We start from the raw sequence: 25,945 nt of genomic DNA, 5'->3' as shown, positions 1-25,945 counted from the left end.
TTATGACTGTCTGTTGTCATGATAGACAGAATATACAATAGAAAATATAAGATATATAAAAAGGGACGAGGAATATAATATGTAAAAATATATAGGGATGTAATAAAGTAGAGGTTCGTGTATGTAAAGTACAGATGAGCAGGAAGTAGTAGAATGAAAGGGGTTAATAAATATTATAAATACCCATAATATAGCAGTGTGTACTGTGTGTAGGGTGTGTGGATGTTGTGCAGTAGTCCAGTTATATCTCTTTGTGTGTGCATATAAATAGTCATAAGTGTTGTCCTGGTTGAGGGCCTAAATGGCCAGAGATGAAATGAAATGCTTATAAACATTGACTAAGCCCTTAAAATTCACATAAATAAATAAATAAATGAATGCTATTGGACTTGGAGAGGACCACCTTCTCCAACAAATTACCTGGGACCACCGCTGGGACCACTGGTGCTCTATATGTTAAGTGTAATTCCAAAATGCTGTGTATCCACTTGATTTAAAATCTGATATAAAAAGTGGATTTATGATGGAAAAAATCTTTATTTCTCTAATAAAGGTTGTATTAATCATGATATAGCTCTATGATATAGCCGGCTCCCAACAACTTCTCTGAAAAAAAATATAGAATATTCATGAATTTGGACTGTAATGCATTTTGGAGTGAAACCCTTCATCTATTGTCTAACGGTCTAAACTCTGTTTAACTCCCAGTTAAAGGCAGAGAGAATAGTGTCAGGCTTATAAAGTGGCATCATTCAATCAAATGCCACCCAACAGGACACAAATCACACTGAACGATGATAAGTACTTTTAAGATTTGAGTATTTCTAATTAGCTCATCACTAAAAATGTTTTAGGTCACAGTCGTCCTGTTTTAAGGTTGAGGATTAAGGAAATATTAGCAGTTAGTCTTGTGTTATTGCAAAATACAGAGGTGCTGAAGTCTGTTAGCAGGTTTGGTATCACATCACTGTGAGGTGGATGTGAACAGACTGCTGTTACTGAAGGAGCTCCAGGTTCAGAGAGTTATAGAAGGTCATTCACTCTGTAATTAATACTTAGCTGACTGTAAAACTACTGACACTCACTTAAGATGAAGCCTCTTTTCTTTTTACTTCATTTCCGTACCATCTTTCCTTTTGTTTTTCATTTCAAGGCCTTTTATTGTGAAAGTGAGTTTTATGGCCTGTCTGTCTGTCTCTGTCTGTCTGTTTATCTGTCTATCTATACATCTATGTGGTTGAATTATATGGTTGCATTTAATAGCTTTTAGGATAATGTTAGTTTAATATGCTGCTAAAAGTAAGACTAAAATCACTCAGAGGGCTCAGAAACCTTCTGTACTGCAGGTTTTAGTGAGTGTTTCTAGTTTTCAGGGTTTATTTTGTAACAGGATTCAAAGTTGGCACAAACTATAATAAAGATAATTAGTGTTTTTGGTCTAAGTATGTTTATAATTCCCTGTTTGACACTGTAAACCTTCAAGGAATAATTAGAAGTGTTGAGTGAAGCTAGTTTGTACATTAGGACTCTATCTGAGATCCTGTTCTTCTGGCGCTCTGTGCTGTAAAAGTTATTGTTGAGTAATATCAGTAAGATCAGTTTAGATCGGAATGAACTGCTGTATCTGAAACAGACACTGAGACAAAAATACGGCTCCACACATTCACCAGCTTCTCCATTTCAGTACAGAAATGTTCAGTCTTAGCCCTGAGGAGCTGAACACTTTCTCAGGTCTGAACTGTAGAGGAGAGCGATGCACAGGCCGAGACTATCAACATATATTTGAGCTACATTATTAAATGAACTATATCCTTACTAAACTTACCCCACAGACTGGTTTAATTATATTTTATTATATATAACAGTCACTGAAGTTTGGTTAATCATTGTAAACATAATTAATTTAATCTACTTAATCTAATCTTATTTTTAGGCATCAAATCATCCAGCAATGCAGGGGTGCATTATACTGTTAGAAAGCTCGAAATCTCAGGATTCGAGTCCCACAAACCTTTTATGATCCATGACTCACAGCAGTTGTGATCGTCTCATTTGCAGCATCAGCACCGAATGATCAAACACTATCAAATCTGTGTGTCTCACCTTCAGAGCCTCTCCGCCTCACAGAGACACCATAACCCAAAACATGAGGTCTGATAACACGGCAAGAGTCAGAGATCAGTTTAGAGATCAGAGAGTCAGGAGGAAATAAACTCCTCTGTTCTAGACTCTGTTACTGTGTCTGTAACTCATACAGTTACTCTCATAAACTGACAGTGTTTCCTTTCAAATGAGACTGAGATCATGACTGTAGCCCAGAGTATGTGGGAACAGCGCCCCCTTTACTTTGGGTATGAAGTTTCAGGCAAAATGAGACATCAATTAAGAGGTTAATCTATAAAATTAGTGAAAAATGGAGTTATTTAATTGTTTACTTTGGGTGTCTTAGTTGTAACATCATATTAAACTAACATTATGCTAATAGCTAAAAAATGCATTAAATGAATAAAATGAATAAAAGATTCTACTGAGTCTAAACATAAACACACATTTAAACCTAACCCTAATAATTCAACCAGATAGACAGTCAGACAGACAGACCAACCAACCAGTAGATAGATAGATAGATAGATAGATAGATGGATAGATAGATGGATAGATAGATACCAGCTAATGTATGGGAAAACATCATAATAAAAAGTAACATGAACATTTTCCAATCTCTATAAGACTGATATATGTAAATGAGCTCTGTTCTGATTGGCTGTGCCAGTCTGAGGTGAAATACTCCTTATACCTTCAGTGTGAATGGGTGGGGCTAAACTGCTGTGGGCTGATTAAGTAGATAAATGTAAATGCACTGTTTTTTGTGTTCCTTTGTAAGTAGGAGTGCTCCTGGCCTCTGTGACTGACCCAGACTCTGTCCCTTGGCCTCAACTTGACCTGGGTTCTGTCCCTGGCCCTCTGCCTTGCTGGGTTCCTGTTGCCCCTGCCCTCCCTGACCCGCTTGATGAACTACACTTCTCCCTGGTCTTTCTGCCAGTTTCAAAATGTACTGTTCAGACCATACAGTCCAAATATGGAAACCAAGTAGGGTTTTATATGGACAGGCCCTTTATTGAGTCCCTCCGCTGATGATGACCACAGGCTGTGTGTGTGTGTGAGTGTGTGTTCCTGACTCTTCGTATTTGGGTGGCGTGTCCCTGTCGCTCGTCCACTCTGCATTAAGGGACTGAATGGAGTGACGAGCGTTTAATTGCCGCCTCTCGTAATCGCCTTCAGTGAACTGTTTCTAGGCAACGCGCCCTGAACGTGATCATCTCCAGCTGATGACAAAGAAAATGAAGGGATGTCTTGATTATGTAGCCGAGAAGCAGACGGGGTCGGGGGGTTGGGGGGGGGGTGTGGTCAGAATGAGCAGAGGAACTTCCAGAGGAGATTCAGCAGCGCTCCTTACACGAGGTTCTACCAAAACATCTGACATTTTAAACACAAGTTTTGTTCATTCATTTACTATGAAAGAGAGAGAGAGGGAGAGAGAGAGAGAGAGAGAGAGAGAGGGAAAAAAAGAGAGAGAAAGAGAGAGAGAAAGAATGCAGAAAAATAGGGAGATAGGAGAAAGAAAGAAAAAAGGTAGAGAGAGGGTAGGAGAGAGTAGGAAGGTAGAGAGAGGGAGGAGAAAGTGAGAGAGAGACATGTAGACAGAAAAAAGAAAGAGAGAGAGGAGAAAGGGAGAGAAAGAAAAATTAAGACAGAAAAGAAAGAAAGAATGAGTCAGACAAAGAGAGAGAGGAGAACAGACAGGAGAAAAGGAGATAGAGGAGAAAGGAAGGGAGAGAGAGAGAGAATAAAAAGGTAGGGAAAGAGAGAGAGAGGACAAAGGTAGAGAGAGAGAAGGGGGTGAAAGGTAGAGAGAGAAGAGGAAGCTAGAGAGACAGAGAGAGAGTGTGTGTATGTGTGTGAGAGAGAGAGAGAGAGAGAGAGAGAAAGAACACCCCCTTTTTTATCCTCTTTGAAGCTGTCACCTTGTCTGACGTGCATGGCTGCCGATATCACACTGACCAGAGCGGGCTGACAGGTAGAGAGACCCCCGCTCTCTCTCCGGGCTTTGATAAACCTCTGGGCAGGACCACCGTACTGTGACCACAACAGGAGGGATAAAAACGAGAGCCAGAGATGAATGAAGGTTCTCACCTGAGCTGCATTACAGACTGAGAGCTGAGGGCAGAACCGTACAGAACATTAATGAGCTCCACATTAAAAAACTACATACACAAAACACGACAGCATGACAACGGCCTTCTCCACTCACTCAACCTACACACGTAAAGATGGTTCCTCAAGGGTTCTTTAGCAAATAGAATGGTTCTATTTAGTTATATATAGAACAGTTTTGTACTTAAAGCATTCTTTGCATGGTGAAGTGGTTCTTCAGTTTGATCAGAATGTGTTGTATCTGGTTGTACATAGCACCAAAAAACGTTCTTCTATTGTTACAATTTGAAGCTTGTATACAATAGCAGAACCCTTATTTGGTGCTATATAGAACCATATACAACATATTTTCTGTCAGTCTGAATAACCATTTCACCAGGTAAAGAACCATTTAAGCATACAAATGGTTCTATATAGAATTCATGGTTCTAAATGGAACTACTGCTTTTACATTCATAAAAATGAAGGTTCTTCAAGGGTTCTTTAGTAAAGACAGTGGTTTTAAAGAACCATGACCACACTAAGAACCACTTTGCATGGTTAAAAGATTCTTTGCATCATGCAGTGGCTCTTCAGATTGATGGTAAATGTGTTGTACGTGAATCTATAGAGGACCTTTTTGAAAATGGTTCTATGTAGCACCAAAAAGTGTTCTGATATTGCAATGATGTCATGCTTGTATACAATAGAAGAATGCTTTTTGGTGCTAAATAAAACCAGACACAACACATTCTCCAACAATCTAAAGAACTACCTCACCATGCAGAGAACACTTTAAGCATGCATGTGGTTCTATATAGGACTTATGGTTCAAGAACCATTGTCTTTACTAAAGAACCTTTGAAGAACCGTCTTTTTAAACAGTGTATATATAGACAATTACAGTATGTTATTTATCATTCAGTGATTCCAAACTTTTGAAGCATGGTATATTATTAAGTTATCGTAGCTGTCAGTGAGTCTTAATGTAAAACTACATAAACAGTGATATAAGGGGTCCAGTTGTCATGGACATGTGGGCCTCAGTACTACTGTTCCACTTGCACTGCCAGTAGTTCCATTATACGTTAAGTTAATCCCACAATGGGGAAATTTCACCTCTGCGCCGAAGGTGGGCAGCCCTATCCACAGCGCCTGGGGAGCAGTTGGGGGTTAGGTGTCTTGCTCAAGGACACTTCAGTCACTTACTGTCAGCTCAGGGGATCAAACTGGTGACCTTCTGGTCACAGGGCTGGTTCCCTAACCTCCAGCCCACGACAGCCCCCACATTACTGGGCTGACTGGATATTTCTACACTATGGCCCAATCCTATTTCACCCCTCGCCCCTACCACTCAGCACTACCCCTCTGTTCTGAGTGTTCACGACTAGAGCTAGAGTGTCCCGATTCTTGTTGAGATAGAGGGGTAGTTCGCCCTTAGGGCTACATGACCCGCCAAACGGAGGTTTTTCAGAGACTCCAAATGGAGTGTTTTGAGAAAAAAAGAAAAACTGGCGAGATGGCTGAACAAGAGACCAAAGAAACCCACAAATGTGAGAATTTTCTCTGATAAGAAATCGCTGGTAGTGCTGATGTCTCAGTAGCTAGCTAGATTTCCCGTTCCACCTCAAATGGTGCAGCAGTTTCATTCTGGCAGAACTTGTAGAGGGAGAATTTCCACTCTGCAGTGTCTTCCGGGTTTCTCAAATGTTAGAGGGCGCTCCAGAGTGAGTCCAAAGTGGTTTAATATGGAGCACTTGAGTAAAATCATAGTTTATAAATACTGAAACATGTAAAAGAAAGTATTAATTTCTTGAACACAGAACAGCATAAAACATTATAACACAGCTGTTATATTTTTAAGAGCTTTTAAACTCGAGTTATAGGAGTTTAAAACCGTGCCTCATGTACGTTCATGACGTCAGTGAGCGCGGACAACCATTGAGCCGCTCTGCTTGCCAAACCAATCAGCACTTGATAGCAGTAATGTTAGCATTCTGCTACCCAAAACCTGTTTGCTGTAGAAAAAAGGAAACATACAGGTGAGTTTTCTTTGTTTTTTAGTGAAATAAATCCTTCTGCTTTCTAAAATTAAAGAAGAGTTCCGGGCGAGTGATTAGAAACTATTTTAACTTTTCGTTTTTAGCCGTTGAGCTCCATTCACTCCCATTCATTGAGGACTTGCTGACGGGCGCCCTCTGCTGTTTAGCTGTCCTGTTTTTGATATAACGGAGGAAATAGGGAAAGGCCAAACTCCTCATAAACCTGCTCTGATTCTGGCTCCTCAGGTGTCAGAACTGCTGCACCGTTTAAGGTGGAACAGGAAAATTCGAACAAGAATCTGGTGAATATCTGACTTCAGCTTTATATCACTGAGGAATTAGGGGTGGGTGATAATAAATAATTGCCCCCCTCTTTGAAGGCATATGATGCCCTAAATGTAACTAAAGCCCAGCAGTGAGGAGCTGAACTTTACCCTCCTCTGCTGTCACTGCAGACTGGCAGGGTCGCCTACAGAGCAGCGCTGGTAGCTGTTAATGAAGTGATGCTCTTTTTATTTGAGGGTCCCATTTCAGAGGGAAGATTTAACCACTACCCTGTAACTCAGTTCCAAAGGGGCAACACTCGAAAACAAGGGGTAGGGGTAAAAATAAGAAAGAGGACTGGGCCTAAATATGAATACAACCACAATCTTCTGCTCAGTGTGGAGGAAGAGCCTCGTCAAGCCATTTAAACTTTCCTCAGGTTTCCTCCAGCACCTCTACAGGCTCAGTTCCTGGAAATGGACTTATTTGAGTATGAAGCTGAGAGACTGCAGTGAAGACACTCTGTCCTGCTCTGTCCGGCTCTGCTGGGACTCGGACCTCCTGCAGCTTCATGATCCCTGAATAACAATCAGCTTGGTGGCCTTTCCAGCCGAGGTCGTTCAGGAGTCGCTCTGTGGGAGAGGAATAACAATATTGTAACCTTTTTCCAGCGTCTGATTAAACCATCAATTAAAATTTATGTCGTGAGACAGCAAGTGTGGGGGCCGGAGCGCCAGCGGGGGTCCGGGTCCCCTCCAATTGGACTATTTTTTTTTCATTTACGAAGGAATAATTAAAACTAACGACTTGCCCTCTAAAGCGGCTGAGTCAGCATGTTTGGACTCATTAGTTTGTGAATTTGAAATTGAAATGAACGAGTCGCGGTCGCGGGTAAGTAGGCGCTTTGTTTCTGAGAACGTCCCGGCTCAGGCGCTGGCACCAGCTGTTCTTCAGGGAACTTTCAGTGGGCAGAAGAACATTATCGCACAGGCTGAACTTGAGGGTCGAAAGAATGTGTCAGTCCACTGTACGAAATATCAGCTCACTTTCTGAGAGCTGTCATTATGAGTGACAGCTTTAACCCCTTAAAATCTCAGGCTTATTACATATCAAATGCTTAAGAAAAGACGGATAATTGAAAAGAAATCGAAAGTATAGGTGAAACATGCCTGAGTGTCAAAGCACTTAATGACAAAAGAGATAAAGTGAGGTCATTTTTATTTTGGCTGTCCAGAAATGAGGCGATTTAATGAAAATAAGTAATTTTTTTTATGAAAACAGTGATTCCGGATTTCTGAAGTGTAAAGTGAGAACCACAGTTCTGATTTAAGTCAGTGAAATGATGATTCAGATTGGTGGAGAACGTGTTGTATATGACTCTGTATTGCGGCAAAAAGGGTTCTGCTGTTTTTACAATGTCAAGCTTGTAACAATAGAAGAACCCTTTTTGGTGCTACATAGAACTCTTTCTATATGGAACCATAGCCACCTATTCTCCATCAGTCTGAAGAACATTTCACCATGCAAAGAATCATTTAAGCAGGCAGATTGTTCTGTGAGGGTTCATGGGTCTTTATGAAACCAATGTCTTTACCAAAGAACATTTGAAGGACCATCTCTTTGAAGAGTGTAGAGTAGTGTTTCATACCTATACCTGGTTTTATTTTAATGAAAACAGTGATTCCAGACTTCTGGAATGTGTAGTGTGAGAACCATGGTTCTAAAGTCGTGTGTGTGTTTGAAGTCTGGTGTAAAGTGTGTGTAACTCACTGGATTATAAGATTTGCTGTATTGACACTTCAGTGCTGAGTGAATGACTTTAGCTCAGATAATCTATATCAGTGTTGACAGAGAGCTTTGACTCTTCAGACCAACTCTCCACTGATGATTTACCAGCCAGTCACTTCCAGCATGTCACCTGTGAACTTAACAGCTTTTTGAAGTGTCAGTATTTTACAAACATCCATCCAGGTCAAGGTTAACTAGTCCCTGAAGTTAAAGGATCATTACAAACACTTAAATGTGGACTCATGTTCTTTTAAGGGCTTTAAATCTTCCATTTTTCTTGAATCTTTCACCTTTTGATTTGTAGATGTAGATGTACACAGATGCAGTGCTGTGCAAAGGTAATTTTCAGGAGACATTTCAGAGGAAATTAGATAATTAATTTGCATAATGAAAATAATAATAATAATAATAATAAATATATTTAAATGTGCCTTTCAATACACAGAAGGATGCTCTACAATCAGACCACAAGACAACATTTAAAGCAACAAAATGATAGTCATAAGAATATCAACAAAATAAGTAAAAGGGAAATAAGTAAAAAAAAGATACAAGTACAAAAAATCATACACTATTAAAGTTCTTCAAAGGTCCTTTAATAAATACAATGGTTCTATATGGTCTTTAATACTTAAAAGAACACTTAATGAACCATTTGCATGATTACATGTTTCTTTACATGGTGAAATGATTTTTCAGATTGATGGAGAATGTGTTATATGTACGGTGCTATATAGAACCTTTTTGAAAATGGTCCTATATATCAGTAAAACATCAGTTCTGCTATTGTTACGATGTCAAGCTTGTAGATAGAACAATAGAAGAACCATTTTTACTGCTATATAGGGCCATTTTCAGAAAGAACCTTTGAAGAATCATCTTTATGGTAAAGTATAATATAAAATATAAATTGCTTAATATAAATCATGTGGCAGAACAGGGAGAGTAATGAAGGTATGAAATCAACCAAAGGCCAAATGGAAAAGATGAGTTTTGAGACAAAATTTAAAGGTAGACTAAGATGTACAAGCATGAAGTTCATGGGGAGATCATTCCAGAGCTTTGGGCCAGCAGCACTTAACACCATATTACCAACAGAACAAAGTTTAGAAGGTGGAACCACAATCAAATAGTAGAAGAAGAATGAAGAATACAAGAGTATGACAGTAGAAAACATGGATAAGAAGAGGCCAGACCATGGAGGGATTTAAAAAGCTACAGAGAAAGTGTGGCTCCTAACAACCACCTGGAAGACCTGGTCAACCTCAAAACTGCCCCCATCAGATAAAAAGCACTTAAAGCTTTCATCTCTGAGAGAGAGGAGAAAATCAAGCTGCTTCAGATCTGAAAACATCCACAGGTGTTTCTGTCCATCCTTCCACTGTGAGAAGACGACTCAGCGCTGTGGGTCTGAAAGGATGTGTAGCTGTCAAGAAGAACCTCACTGAGAAAAGGAGACGGACACATCAAACAAAGAAGCTGAACGATGGACTGACCACCCCAGAGTCCAGACCTCAACACCACTGAATGTGTTTGATTACTTCAGAAAATCATCAACCAGCTTCTAAGACTGAACTTTGGAGGTATGTCTGCAGATTCTTTGAGGAGCTGAAAGAGAGGCTCCTGAAAAGAATGGAAGCTGGAATAAAGGTAGAGAGTGACTCACTGACTCACACAGCTGAGAGTAGATTTAGCTGTTGAGGCTTCTTGCCTTTTTTTCTGACATTGCAAAGTGCATAACTATGAAGCTGTTTTGAGTGGAAATTAAGTAAATGGACGGCGGTCTCTGACTTTTGCACAGCACTTTATACCAACTAACATTATGAAAGTAGTAAAATTCACCCTGATGGACGAAACGCCCTTGTCCCAAACAGACCTGCATGTAAACACAAGCTGTAAATCTCTTTCGCCCCTAAAGCTGTCGAGTGTTTCCCTTCGGTAGTGCAGAGTGAGTCTGCTTCTTTCACCTCTCCTCTTCAGCCTGAAAGCACTTCAAACCTCTTCACGGTCGCTGTGCTGAAGTTGGAGCACAGTGATTTGGACTCGGCGCTCTCGGCCTCGGCCTAACGTCCCTCAGACTCCCGCGGAGCGCACGCATCTAATCAAATATAATCACTTCCTCCTGTTGCTTCAAATCAAGAATTTAACTGAAACCCCAGCCTCTCCATCATTGCCTCAGTCCGACCTACTGTTAGATACATCAGCATCCTCGCTGAGAGTGAAAGAGAGAGAGAGAGAGAGGGAGAGCGAGGGGAGAGGGGGGTCTGCTGTTCTCTTGTCGTCCTCCAGCGAGGTTTAAACGATTCGTTTGTGATTGACTGGGGAAGGAAAAGGGTGATTGCGTTTTTTCCAGTCTGTCCTCCAGCGTTCAGATGAAGACGTTCAATAACAAAAAGGCTCTTTAGATACGCCGTCCCAGCGGTCCAGTTCATCTCCAACTATAAATACTGTCTCTTCTCTCTTTTAGCTCTAAGTTCCAAAGTGGGGAGAACAGAACTTCAAAAAAGGTGTTAAATACTCCTAAATACTCTTAAGGCCGTCCCACGCAAGAGAGGCTATGTTGCATCCCAAAATTCGAAGTTTTTAATGAAGGTGCACACACCTGGTGGTGCCGCCAAGCACTCTTCTGTTTCCCAGCCTGTCACTCAGCATTTCATCATTACTAAATTAAATTTGACCTGTGTTTAGACCACATAGAGCCCCAGTGGATCATATTTGGCTGGAAATTTACAATGGAAATAATCTGTCAAATGCTAACGGTCTATTGCTCATTTGTTAGCACAGTCTTTTTTGGTCTCAACCAAACAGTCAGTTTGTAAGAGGTAGTAACTTGATCCCAAACGTGATAAATGATGCTGAAAGTTTTATGTCATTCAGTTTGTATGACTAGAGTGTAAAAATAAGCTTGAATAATTGTTACTTAAACCCTGACAAGTTCAGTTTACTCAAACTTTTAGAGGTAACTTGTCAAGTTTTCAAACTATTTTTTCCAAGTTGGAAATTATATATGGATTTGAAAACACTCAAACTTTTGAGTTTAACAAACAAAATCTAAGTATACACACTAATGATACTGTTTCCAAAACTTGAGCTTTCAAGATGGACTACTACATTAATGAATTCATGAATTTGAGCTTTTAAGTTGAACTGCTGCATTGTTTAATTCATTAATGTTCACATCAACATAATTATAATGTTAACAAGCTGAGATCCTTTCCAAAGGAGTTTTCAGTTACGCCAACTTTGAGAAAAACTACTGACTTAGCAGCAAAGTTCCCTTGTTAAAACCCAACTGACCACTCAGCAGAGACACTAAACACATTAATGCTTAGGATAACTAAAATATGTAAAGTGCTTCCAAACTTATATTTAATGTTTATATACATGAATGTGTTAAAATAATTGCTAATAAACAGAAATCAGCTAAATTGATAAATAATAAATAAACAGCTAACCCACTAGGAATTCTGGGTAACTCCGACCCATTCTCTCTCATTACTTTGTTTAGAGTTTTAGCAGAATAAGTACACTATACTTAATATTTAAGTATTTAATCAGACGGTAGAACCCACCTGGATTGAATGATATCAACTAATTGCAAGAAAATAAGTAACAATAACATTATTATTTAAGTATAAATGACATCAGGGCTTTCAGTGCACTGCAACACATTCTGTGTGGTATAGCTGAACTTCGTACTGTGTCTGCTAAGTGATGCTATGATGCGTTGAGTATGGTGACCCTTAAAAATGTCTTAAACACCAATAATGTACTTAAAAACATTCACAGCTTAACTGCAGTGGATTATGGTACAATAGTGTTCCCTAACTGAAGGTGCTGAGGGTCCCAGTGACAGTTCAGTATCTTTTTTCTGAAAATGTAGAAATGTGCCAAATATCAAGTTCCTACATACCCAGAATTCATAGCAGAGGTACAAATCATGTTCAGTTATGTCCACACTTCCTCAAAACTCTCACCCACTGACCCACACTGAAGATTCTGGGAGGAACAGATAAGGAAGACAGCAGAAATGCCAGCAGTGTGTAAAATATCAATAGTGTTAAAGTGTTAAAAGGTAAAACTAACCTCTGTCAGACGCTTCACTACGAGTTCACTAAGTGTGCACTCCTAGCACTGAAAAGTTCACTTACCGACTTTTCTTTTCACTTCTAGCATAGAAACCATGTGTAAAAGAGCATCATATACAGTTCCCTCCACAAATATCAGCACCTCTGGTGAACAAGAGCAAAATGGGCTGTAAAAAACATTCTTTATTGGTTTACTGTTGTATTCGAAGCATAATGGTCGAAAGAGATTGGTTGTGTCAGAACCAATAAAATTCTTGAGTGAAATCGAACTGAAATACATTCCCATTCGTATTTTATAATGTTTTATAGTTCACTTGAGTGATTAAGAGCGCTTAAATGATCAGCCTCGACTTCTTGTTTCACTGGGATTTAAATATGAGGTGATGCACTGGCCAGGTTCCCTCAGTTACCCAACACTCTGAGAAAGACCACAGAATACAGCAGTGATCTGCCACGAAAGGTTATTGAGCTGCACAAATCAGGAAACAGCTACAAGAAAACAGCTAAACAGTTTAAAATGCCCATTTTCACTATTAAGGCAATGATTAAGAGGTTTAAAGCAGCTGTAGACGTTAGAAACCTGCTGGGATGTAGATGTTTATCTATATGGACCCCATACACAGTAGGGTGGATGGTTGGAGTGGACAAGGAGTCTCCAGGGGTCACAGCTGGGGAACTGCAGATATTAGTCAGGTCCTGGGGTCAGAATGTCTCCCAAAATGCAATCAGATGCCACCCACATGACCACAAGTTGTTTGGGATGGTTGCCAGAAGGAGGCTTCTGCTGTCAGTGACCAGCAAACTCAAGCTCCCACAGTTTGTTAGTTGTTACTATAAATGTCAGTGGGATCGTGTTCTGTGGTCAGATGAGCTCAAAATAGAGCTTTTTGGCAACAAACACCAGAGTTTTGTTTGACAGCCATGCAGAAAAGTCCCTCACCCCCACTGTGAAGTATGGTGGTGGGTCTGTGATACTGTGGGCTGTTTTTCTTCCAAAAGCCCTGGTTTGGATACATGGTATTACAGACTCCATTAAGTACGAGCAGATATTAAAGCAAAACCTCGGTCCAGATTCACAAAAGTGTCTTAAGGAAGAAAATCTTAAATGTTTGTTTTTTCTTACTTTCATTCAAAAGTTTGAGAAATTGTTATTCTTCAAATAACTTATAAGAATTTTCTTTTCTTAACTATTTTCTTCACAATAATTCTAAGAACTCTAAGAATTCTTAAAATTATGTCTTATCCTGTATCTTAACAAAATAATTAAGACAATCTTAAAAGAATATTTAAGAACTTCTTAAGTTTTTTCAAGAGTTACATTTTGAACATTCTTATGAACTTTGTAGTGTCAGTCTTAAGAACCTTCACGTTTTTTCTTAAGAAAGCTTTTGTGAATCCGACCCCTGACTGCCTCAGCCAGGAAGCGTAAATGGGGCTGTTAGATCTTCTAGCAGGACAATGATCCAAAACACACCTCAAAATCACAAGATGTTTTTTATAGCTTGTTTTGTTTATGTTTAACAGGAATGTCAAAACTTGTGGAGGCCACTGTAGGTCATGCTAAAAAAATCAGTACATGGTTCGACTATGGACTTAACTTGGTAACTTGGAAATATAAGCAGTAATGGTTGGTTATCCATGGTGCTAAAATGCTGAGTCATAAGCACATGCTTTATGGGCAGACCTTATCCTGAGTGGGCCGGAACAGATGGGAAATGGACACAGATGTTCAACGAGCATCCCTAGTTCTAGGTTCAGATTTGTAGCTGTACTACATTGTACACTGCCTGGCGGAAAAACCCAATTTTTTACTTTTTAAAAGTTTATTTTACCTTTATTTAACCAGGGTAAACCACATTAAGATTAAAAATCTCTTTTACAAGCGAGTCCTGGCCAAGAAGGCAGCACACAAAACAATCAACAAAGGAACAACACGACCACAACCAACAGAATCAAATCAGGGTCAAAACCAAATTACAAACAAGAACAAACAGAAAGATACAGTTATTTAACAATCATCTCAAATTCACTCAAGGAAATAAGTTGCTCCAATTTCAAATGTTTCTGCAGATCATGCCACGCAGATGGAGCTCGGCAACTAAAAGCTGCCTCGCCATATTCAGACCATACTATCGGAACGTCCAGCTGAATATACCTATTCGAACATAAATTGTACCAAGACTTATTTGTTGATATGAATGCAGACAAATATGACGGAAGCTGACCAATAATCGCAAAAATTATCCAATTAATTTGTCTTCACACTGAAAGTGAAGGGCAACTAACCATTTCATAAAGTTCACAGTGATGAGTTGAATATCTAGCACTGTTATAAATCTTAATGCAGAATGATAAACAGAGTCCAATGAATGTAACGTTGTCTTTGAAGTATATCTATAAAAATATCACCGCAATCTAAAATAGGTAAAAAGGAGCTTCAAGTAGTTTTTTCTTGCCTGTTGAAGCTTCTTAAAGCAAAAACTGTTCCTAAAGTACAATCCCTACTTCAACTTTAACTTCTTTATCAATCGTTCAACATGCAATTTAATAAGACAGGTTATCGTCTAATGTAACACCCAAGTACTTATAAGATGAAACTAATTCTATTGGTCTGCCCAGAAGTGCGTACATTTGTGGCGAAGATGATCTCTGTATCAAGTTTTTAGAGACAGTAACATATATAACATTAAGGACAAGCCTTAGAGAGCTGAGATTGTGCTGAACAGTCTCAAATGCTTCCTGTAAATTTGAAAGAGACTCTGCTGGTGATGAAGCAGAACAATAAATGCATATAAAAATGCATATCAGCATTTGAAACATTATTGAAGAGGTCATTATTGTATATCGTGAACAACAAGGGCCTCAAAATGGAACCCTGTGGCACCCCACTTGTTGCATCCCTGGAGTTGTCACATTGTGGCACAGACAGGCTCAGCATTATGGACGGCTAATAGAGAAAGGAAGTGGAGAAAGGAAGAACGCACCATGTGCTGGTACTCTCTGTTTGTCCTGAAAGGACACTGAAGGGGTATTTCCAGGTATCTGTCAAGCACAAGGTCTCTCTTTATAGAGTTGCCATTCTTTTTAAAGCTTTTAACTGCATCTTAAGTCGCCTCCATCCTCTGTGAATTTGCCCCCGTACCAAAGGCATCTCTTGACCTCTGCTCATAACAATAACTGATAAGATGGCTCTGAGATTGATTGGCAACTTTAAAGCATTCTTGCCATCACTTTAAAAGTAGCTGAATACACTTTTATCAGGCTGCGTTCTGTTTCACAAGACTTCTCCATTGTTTGCCAAGGTTGCCGCGTCCTTGAGGGGGATCATAAGCCAGTACAGCAGTTCGCAATTCAACGTGCATATAATGCAGTTAAAGAGCATTTTCCAGTTACCTTCATCCCCTCTCTTTGAACTATGTGAGGTCATCTGCCAGAGAAAAGTGGCTTGTGTACCGGAGGAACGATGCATTTTGTCATCTTTTCTGAATTGAAAATTGCTTCCGCAGATCTGAGGGTGCAACATCCTGAATAAATATTTTTATAGAAATTTCCTTTGTTTGCATAAAAGCATGCAGTCTGCTCCAGGGTTTTGTCAGCATGTGTTGCCATTAAAAGTGCTGTTGATGATTCAAATCGGCGAAAGTCATGTGATGGTTTTGTTACATGACCAAGACCCTGTTTTATGGGCATTCAGAGCTGCGTCATTAGGCAGATAATCTCTATCCACATGTAATCTGACACTCAGGACCAGATGAGGTCCTAAATGAGGTCTTTCTGTTTTTTTTGTCTCCCTGTTATCTCTGTATGTTCAGCTGTTGTCCAAACTAAACATCACTGTTACTACATATACACAGACGAGCCAAAACATTGTGACCACTCCCAGATTATTAGAATAGCATTCGTTTTCTCGTAAGAATGGCGCATGTCAAGGTCTGGGATACATGATGGTAGGCGAACAGTTGCTTGACTTCTTGGATGCGGGAGAAATGGGCAGGTGTGAAGACCTTGTGACTGAAGAGCCGTATCAATGACCGGATCCAAGCATCTCTGAAACGGCAAGGCTCGTGTGATGCTCCCGGTCAGCAGTTGTGTTTACCTACCAACAGTGGTCAGAGGAGGGACAAATCACAAATCGGAGACACTCATCGATGTGTGAGGGCAACAAAGATGATCCTGTCTATTCTGAACTGACAGAAGAGCTAGTATGGTTCCTCTCACTCTGCTGCGTATAGTGCTGTGTAGCTGCAGACTGGTCTGAGTGCCCATACTGACCCCTGTCCACCGTCAAAAGTGCCTACAATGGGCACACCAGCATTAGAACTGGACCTTGGAGTGATTGAAGAAAGTCACCAGGTCCGATGACTCTCATTTTCTTTTACATCACATGGACAGATGGATAAATGTTCACATAAACCTGGGGAAGTGATGCACCAGGATGAACTGTGGGAAGAAGAGAACATGGTGGAGGTAGTGTGATGCTCTGGATAATGTTCTGCTGGTACCACCCACCTATACATCGTTATCGACCAGGTACATCCCTTCATGGTGAAGGCAGTGGCCTCTTTCAGCCTGTTAAGGACCTGCCACTATGCACACACTGTTCAGGAACGGTTTGAAAAACATGACGAAGAACCTTCAAATTCTCCAGATCTCATTCCGATCGAGCATACTAATGTCTTGGTGCCAGTAAATTTGAATTAAAGATGTTTATCCGAGCAGTAGGTATTGGAGTATATATGTTTCCATTAACAGGGAAACACTAATATTAGAATAAATGAAAGTGACATGAACACAATAAGTGATTTTACATTTGTCAGTGTGTTCGTTTAGGCACTTCCAAACTTCTCATAGCAGCTTTAACTGTAGTTATCATCTGATACCTGGTTTGGCTAATCACTGCTTTTTTATGTTAAAAAGGGTGCTGCTGATGAAATTCAATAAATTCATGTGACGTCTGCAGGAGAAATTCTGGAACCAAACTTTGTTATTGAAAATATCAACCACTTTTCACTGAATTTATGTTTGTTTGCATTTATTCTGGAGGTATATAGTGATTTTACTGCCAAATGCACACTTAACTGCCCTGATAAATAGTTTTGAACAATGTACTAAAACCATGAGGTTCTGCGTTCACATTAGCACAGCTGCACATGTACTAAATAATGTTAAATAATGTTATTATTTTTACAAATGCTTATATGATCCCTCAGTATACTGGATATTACTATTCATAACTTTAGAACAGTTTAAGCTACAGACATGATACACATATCAAAACATTCAGCAGACCCGATGCCAGCCAGCTAGCATGGAGCATCGAGCTGTGATGTCATCACCAGTGAGTATTTCGGCTCGGAAAATCACCCTGATATTATTGCTCTGCTTTTAGCCTTCATAATCCAGGGTTAAAATAAGACTACCCTTATAACGCATTTATGAATGGTTTAAAATGAGTCTGTTAATGGTTATTAGTTAGCTCATAAACACTTTAAAATTATTGAGAAGCAGTTATAACACATTAATAAAAAGGGAAAAAGTGAGGGTTCACTATAAGGCAAGCAACAGGTCACTGTTGCCCATTTTATTTACGAGTGGTAACTGCTTATTAATGACTTTATGGTCTGTATAACCTAATTAATAACCATTAATAAACTCATTTTAAACAATTCCTGAACTCTTTATAAGAGTAGTCTTATTTAAAAGTGGTACCTTATATTATAGACAGTATAGACATTCACATCTGCATATGTACAGATATTCACACATTCTTTAAGCTCCTCCCACATCAGCTCTTTACTATTATTTCTTATTCTGTATTTTTTTTTAATGGTATTCTTATTTTATTTGTCTCTTAGTTCAATACTTATTAACAGTCTGTGTGCTCGTCTGGTCTCTTTAGTGTGTTTCATGTCATACATGTGTGACTCTAGTCTAGTAAGTCTAAGTAAAGTCTGATTTTTTGTATGAGCAACATACTTGGTTGAATAAAGTGATTCTGATTCTGATTCAGATGACAGACTGAGACGCTCCCAGTCATTTCGTATGAGAGTGGGCGACTTGCTGCTGCTGTTTAGTGACAAGCAACCAGCAACACCACGACAGGCGACATGAATATAAATCGAATGTAAATGTATTTTAACTCGGTATGCATAATAATGTAATAAAATGAGCTTAACTAAATTGATAACTCTCAAATTAAAACGGTTAAAGACAGAGTTTTCTTTACGCCACTCCTGCAACAAGCAGGCAGTGATTAAAAAGCACCACAGAGAGCGAAAGAAGACGCAGCATCTGTTCACAGCTTTGTGGATCCAGTTTGTTTTCAAGCGTGTCACGGCATGGGGCGACGAGAGTCTTCAGGAGGCGTCTGCTGCGCCCGTCCTGCGCTCGTTTCCGACGCTGAATGCATTATTCAGCACACCTCCATTATTCTCCGCCTCGTTTGATGTGTTCTTTCGGGCTGTTTTTCAGTTTTAGCACCTTCCTCGCGTGGCGGGCTCTCGTGGCCAACCTCACACTGTCTCATATCGCCAATTCTGAGGTTCTTCACTCGTTCCATCAAGACAGAACATGCTTCCTGGTGCCATTCGGCCCTGGAGTGACCAGAGTGGGGGGGTGGTTAGCAAGTTTTTCTTCAAAAAGGACGGAGGTGAAGTGCAACTCTGCAGAAACAGAGGCTTTAGCTGGGAGTGTGGAGCGCAGGGGCTTTGTGCTAATGCGCTCCTAGACCCTGCTGCTTTTGTTGCAGCAAAAGCGACTTCAAGCAGCTTCAGACAAGATTACAGTCCCCCACAGCAGCGCAGGCCGCAATATCATACACCCCTACAAAGATAGTCCTTCAAGGGTTCTTTAGCAAAGACGATGGTTCTTTGTAAAGCCATCAACACTGAAAGAACCATTTGCATGTGTTACAGATTCTCTGCATCATGAAATAATTCTTCATATAGATGGAGAGTGTGTTGTTTATGGTTCTATATAACGCGAAAAAAGGGTTCTACTGTTATTACTTAAGCTTGACATCGTAAAAATAGAAGAAACTTTTTGGTACTGTACAGAACCCTTTTCAAAAAAGTTCTATAGAACCATCTACAACACATTCTCCATTAATCTGAGGAGCCTTTTCTCCATGCTACAAACACTTTAATCGTGAACCATTTTCTTTACTTGAGGAACCGACTTTTTAAAGCGTTCTATATAGGGTTCTGCAATAGTAAATTATAATATGCTTTACATCATAACAATAGCAGAACCCTTTGTGGTGCAGTACAGAACCATAAACAACACATTCTGAAGAATCAATCTAAAGAACCATTTCACCATGCAAAGAACTTTTTAATTATGCAAAAGGGTTCTTCAAGTGTTCATGGTTCTATATACAGCCATTTTTTTTTACTAGAGAACCCTTGAAGAATCGACTTTTTAAAGACTGTATATACCATCAAAAAGGATTTGACATCATAATAGTAAAACTCTTTTTAGTGCTATACAGAACCATTTACAACACATTCTCTATAAATATGAAGAACCTTTTCACCATGCAAAGAACCATTTAAGCATGGGAATAGATCTTTGAGTGCTCATGGTTGTATATAGAACTATTGTCTATACTAAAGAACCCTTGAAGAACCATCTTTTTTAGAAGTGTACATACCTGTAGAGATTCATTCTAGAGAAACTTACTGACTGATTTCTTTACAGTGGTGCTGATAGAAGCCAGGACTGGTGGAGACACTTACTACCCAAAACCATCAGTGAACCTACACGTGTCTTCTGAGTTTTATGTGGAATGTTGATGATGAATGTTGATAATATTGGGCCACAGTTATGGCTTCTGCAGGTTTTGAAAATGTATGAATATGATATAAAAACACAAACTCGTGAGTCTTTACTGTGATCAAATTATTATGAAGTTCAGAACTTTTTATTATCATTGTCATCTTTAGTTCTGGCAGCTGCAATTGTCAAAATCGTCCTTCCTCACCACAACTTTAGTGCAAATTTAAATACTTTTTGATATGGTGATTATACAGGGTGATTCAAAAAGATTTGTCTGATTTCAAAATGATTTATTTCACTGTAAATCATTACAGATCAGTGCAGTGAACTGTAAATGGTTTAAATGAGCATAAAGTTTATTATGTAATTGTACAAGGTCTCAGTATGAACCTCCTCCAGCTGTACAGACAACATCAACGCCATAGTCAAACTCATCCCATACTGGATTGAGCGTGTCGGGTGTCGCTGCACTCTCGGCTCTTTCAGTGCGATTTCGGAGATCATCCAGTGTTGTGGAACCAACGCCGAACGCTCTGAGCTGTTGGAGCTTCACTGACCACGAAAATCACACTGCACAGTTACAACGGATTCACTCTTATTGAAGTGGAGAACGCAGAACGCTTTCTGATCAGGGGTCTCATCTCCTCTCAGACTGAAGGGAGCCATCTTCCACTGACAGTCAGAGACTCTATGACCCCCTCTTTCAATTGGATTGTGATTGGTTCCTCGGCGCCTCACGGTTGTAAAAACATGGCGCTTTGAAATCGGATTAATCTTTTTGAATCACCCTGTATTTGGATACATATTATATTTTACATTTGATGATAATGAAATTCAGTGCATGTTCCAGCCTCCCTCTCTGTAAAAGAACTGAACCGAGACAGGTGTGACATCGAGGCATCCCATTTTTATGTTTTTGTGTTTTTTCCCATTCCATCGTTCTCTTCCATCTCTTTGTCTTTGTCTCTCACCCTCCCTCGCCTGAATTGCCCCGTTTAAAGTATCCATGCAGCTGGGCACTTTGGACACCCATTGATATGTTTATTGCTTGCAATTTCCTCACTTGCCCCATGCAGGGGGGCTGCGCAGTGGGAGCGGTGGAGTTGTGATAAATGTTGCGGGGCACTTGAGCTCAGGGAGATCGCGCCGCTGCGGCGACGCACAAGATTGATTTCTTTTCCGCGTTCCTCCCCAATGCCTGCGATTAATGACCCTCTCCGCTTGCCATCCGTCAGCTCTTCCCCTCTTCCAGCCCTCAGCCAGGCTCTCAAAGCCCACCAATGCCACTTTGTTGTCCCCCTGAACCCCACCTCACCCTCCCCACCCACTGATCATTAGCATACCGCTAACGTGCTTACCTTCCCCTCTTTGCTCCAGATTAATGACGTTACTCTTGCCCTCCACCTGTTCACCAGCAAAGCCTTGAGCCCCCTCTGCCCTCCCTCAGCGGGGGTCCAGGGAGTATGGAAAAGCATCCCACACCAGCCAAAAGCCAAAACAGAGCCATAACTCAAGCAGACGTGCTGTAAGGGGTGAATTAGCTATATAGGATTTGAGTCTCAAATTAGCAATCTTTATAGATTAGGGCTGAAAACCGGCCCGATTAGCTGCAGATTAGCCGTAATCAGGCCCTCGGAAATGAGGGATTTGGGGGCTTCGGTTGTTCAGCATTATTTTCCATGGGTTTTTCTGGGATTAAGCGGCGAACACAAAGCTAGGGATGCTGAAGAGGCTCGTTTTCTGCTCTCTAAAGAGCCGAGAAGTGAAGCGCTTTGTAAGCACACGAGAGAGACAGAGTTTTTCAGTCGCGCACGGACTCTGAGATCAGGAGAAACGAGTGAGAAAGGAATAAACGCTGCCGATACTGATGATTCTGCATCGCTGCGCAACCAGCGAGCAGCTAGGCTTAAATAAGCTCTGCCACAGCGCAGCAAGCAAAAAGTTAGAGTTGTGTCTTTAGTTTCAGAGCAGATTTCTGCTAAATGGGCTCAGGGGAAATAAGCCTTTGTTTTAATTTAACTGATTTTATTCAGCTGAAATAAGTTGTAGTCTAGATGAGCAAAAGTGAAATTTTACATCAACTCAAATTTCATAAAAAGATGGAGGAAACATTGTTTCTGGCAGCAGTGAGTCAAGATTTTGATTTAGTGTCCGAAAATAATAACTGTAAATATTCACTTAGTTTGTCAAAATAATTACATAATAAGACTAAAATACGTCAAAATAATGAGGTAGTGAAGGAATGTCATCATTTCAACATGGTTAGTCAATATTTTGAAAATATAAGTGATTATTTTTGGGATATTAACTCTTCAACATAGTAAGTTAATATTTTTAGTCCACATTGTAAAAAAACAAAAATTAATAGTAAGTTATGGTGAAATATATTATAAGTGATTAGTTTGTGATTTGCTTGTTTCAGCATAGTAATCCAAACATGTAGAAAAAATCAATTTTTTACAAGTCCAAATTTTGAGATAATGCAGTTATTTTGAGATGTTATAATATTATTTCACCATAGTTAGTTAATATTTTGAAAGTATGTGATTATTTTTTGATTAACTCACTTGTTTCACCATAGTAAGTCAAAACTTGCAAAAACAATTCATTATTTTTAAATAATAGGTCCAAATTGTGAAACAGTCCAGTTATTTTGTAAACACTTTATATTATAGATGCTATAATATTATTTCACCATAGTCAGTTAGTATCTTGAAAATATAAGTATGTATGATATTAACTCATTGCTTCAACATAGTGAGTCCAAACTTGCAGACATTATTTTGACATATTAAGTCCAAATTTGGAGAAATGCGGTTATTTTACTTCACCATAGCAGATTAATAATTTGAGAAAATAAGTCATTATTCTGACAAAATAAGTGGAGGTTTTGAGAACACAAGTCATTATTGTGAGAAACTGCTGTTTGACCTACTGCTGTTCAAAACAGAGCAGAATAAAAAACTGCAGGCAGGTTTTGATTCTTCCTGCTGGGCTTCCAGAGAGTTCATCTCTCGGTTTGTATGTAGGTGAGAAAGTTTAGTGCGGACGATGGCTCACAGTGCTTATACATGCAAAGGACAATAAGAAGCACTTTAATTCAGTCAGCATGGTCAGTTAATAACTGCCTGTTTCATGTTACGACACTGACAACCACAGTAGAACTTCATCATCATACAACACTGAGTGTTAAATTCTTTCTCACCAAAATCCTTCATGGTTGACGGACATCATTTCTATGAATATGTAAAAAGTTTCTGTTTTAGTACGCTAATATGTTCAGACGTTCTCTGTCGCCATTTCTGAGCCCCAGAACTTCTACAATAGAGCCTCCTGAGAGAACCGGGGAACTTGTAAGCTTCTAAAGATGCTAAAACCCCCTTTCACATTCAGCTCCCTTAAGATACAGCTGAGTCTGAACGGAAAGGAAGCTTCTGGCCTTCTTTATGTGATGCTCTAATCTAGAGGAATTAACGGGACATTGAGGACAAACCGATTTACATGTAACAGCCCCACTGCAGCGCATCACTGCTGCGGCTCTGTTTCTCACTGCTTCACTGGAAAATGTTATTTTTGTGTAAAAGTGTGGGACAGATGTTCATACGAGCGCAGCCACAGAACAAAATGTGCTTTGACGCGACCACAAAATGCCTCCACAGTGCATCTGAAATTACGGTTTGATTTGCTAATGCTGTGCAGAGGGCCGCCCACTAAACATGCGCAGGGCTGATGAAGGGATAGCGGTGTTAATAAATGAAGTTCTTTTTGTCATGAGGGAACCGGGTTCTAAAGGGGTGTAACTCTACTCCGGATAGTAAAAACAGAATTTTCAAAACAACACCAGCGCAGACCACGAGCGCAACTTACAGCCACATCACAGCTTATTTTCCCTGTGTCTTCTCACTTCCTTACGACGCCCTGGAAGAGACGAGTTAATTTCTCTTAAAGGTAAAATTCTAGTGCACACTAGATACACATAGTATTGAGTGCTCACCACATGGTATCTGGTGTACACCTGATAGTATTGGGTGATTACATAGTATCTGGTCATGTGTACCTAATGGTATCTGATACATACTTCATTGATAGCATCTAGTGTGCAATTGCTAGCATCTGGTTCTCACCTAATAATATCTGGTGTGCACATGACAGTATCTGGTCCCCATCTGATAGTATCTGGTATGTACCTAATAGTACTGGGCGATCAACACATAATATCTGGTGAGCATCTAATAGTACCTGGTGTGCACCTGACAGTATCTGGTCCCCATCTGATAGTATCTGCTATGTACATGACAGTATCTGGTCCCCATCTGATAGTATCTGCTATGTACATGACAGTATCTGGTCCCCATCTGATAGTATCTGGTGTGTACCTGATAGTACTGGGCCATCACCACATAATATCTGGAGAGCATCTAATAGTATCTGGTGTGCAACTGACAGTATCTGGTGTGCACCTGACAGTATCTGGTCCCCAATCTAATAGTATCTGGTGTGCACCATGTCAAAACACAGTGAAAAATTAGGGAAAAAAGCTCTACAGTGCAGCTATTTCTGCTAGCACCCCTATGGGATTCTAGTGCCATGTTAGCGATAAGCTAAGAGTGACTCACAGGAACACTTTTTGTACGATTTAGCTTAAATATGAACTTTTGACACTTATAAAGACATTCCAGGTGTTACCATAAGCTTGTAAAGTTTGTTTGACCTTCTACAGTCGGATGCAAAAGTTTGTGCACCCTTAGTCAAATTCCATGTTGTTGTGTAAATAAGTGTGAATAAGTTACACATCTTCTACACAGAACACACTTCTGCACATTTTAATACAGACTTACTGTTCATTGCTAAATTTTGCATATTGGAAAAAAAAACAATATTTGTCTCATTTTGCCATTTTGTTTCATAAAACAGTGCAGGTTTCCTGTTTTCCTTGTGTTAAATTTTGTTCAAAAAGTCAAATTTTTGAATTTATTTAATTATATGACTTTAAAAAGGCCAGTAATACAAAAGTAATCACATTACGTTAATAAACTAGGTTACAATTGCATGTTTTTTACAAGAACATATTTAGATTTTCCCAAAAATGTAACCCAAGTCTGCTTTTAGGAGTTATATTTTATGAAACTCATTAGAAATGTGAATTTAAGATAATATTTGAGAACATATTTTTATCCATATTTGCTCTTGTAATTATTCTCAAGAGAATGTTAAGAAAGAAATTCAGACAGTTCTCAGAAAGCTCTCTGAAAAACACTGCGTTCTTCAGTACGTAACTAATAAAGAGGCCACATTCAGGACGGTTTTCTTTCTTAACCCTCCTGTGATGTTCTGGGTTAAGTTGACCTCTTTCCAAGATTAAGAATAAAGGAAAAATACTTTAATCGTTTTTGGAGAATGAAGCTTTTTCTGCTAGACTTACAGCTCATTCAGTGTGATTTGAACTGAAAGGGTCAGTTTGACCTGGAATAGAAGTTCGTATTAATCAGCAGTGCTGACAGAAAATGTGCCAAAAATGTTGAGACAGAAAAAAAAAAAGATTTGAAAATGATTTTTAATAAAAATTATTATAAGTAATCCTTGATCTGTAAAGGGTGAAAAAATTGATTACACTAAATATTGATTCAATTAATATTAATTGGGCTAAAGATACTATCACAGATACTATCTTAAAAGGTCAGGTCACTCTTTAGAATGGAAATCTTCCCTTAGACCAGAAGGCAGGTAGTGCGGGTGGGTGAAGTGCTATGAATGGTATCAGCAAAGCCCTGTTTTAATAAATTGTGAAGAATA

At 39.5% G+C, this 25,945-nt stretch overlaps 1 protein-coding gene across 1 annotated transcript in view; it reads left to right on the top strand.

Moving 5' to 3' along the window:
- ptprt (protein tyrosine phosphatase receptor type T) overlaps window positions 1-25,945 on the top strand; it is a 464,808-nt gene that overhangs the window by 195,443 nt on the left and 243,420 nt on the right. The window lies entirely within an intron of this gene.

The sequence above is a fragment of the Colossoma macropomum genome, unplaced genomic scaffold, assembly GCF_904425465.1.
Source record: "Colossoma macropomum unplaced genomic scaffold, Colossoma_macropomum, whole genome shotgun sequence".
Lineage (NCBI taxonomy): Eukaryota > Metazoa > Chordata > Actinopteri > Characiformes > Serrasalmidae > Colossoma > Colossoma macropomum.
This window is presented reverse-complemented; position numbering and strand designations above follow the sequence as displayed.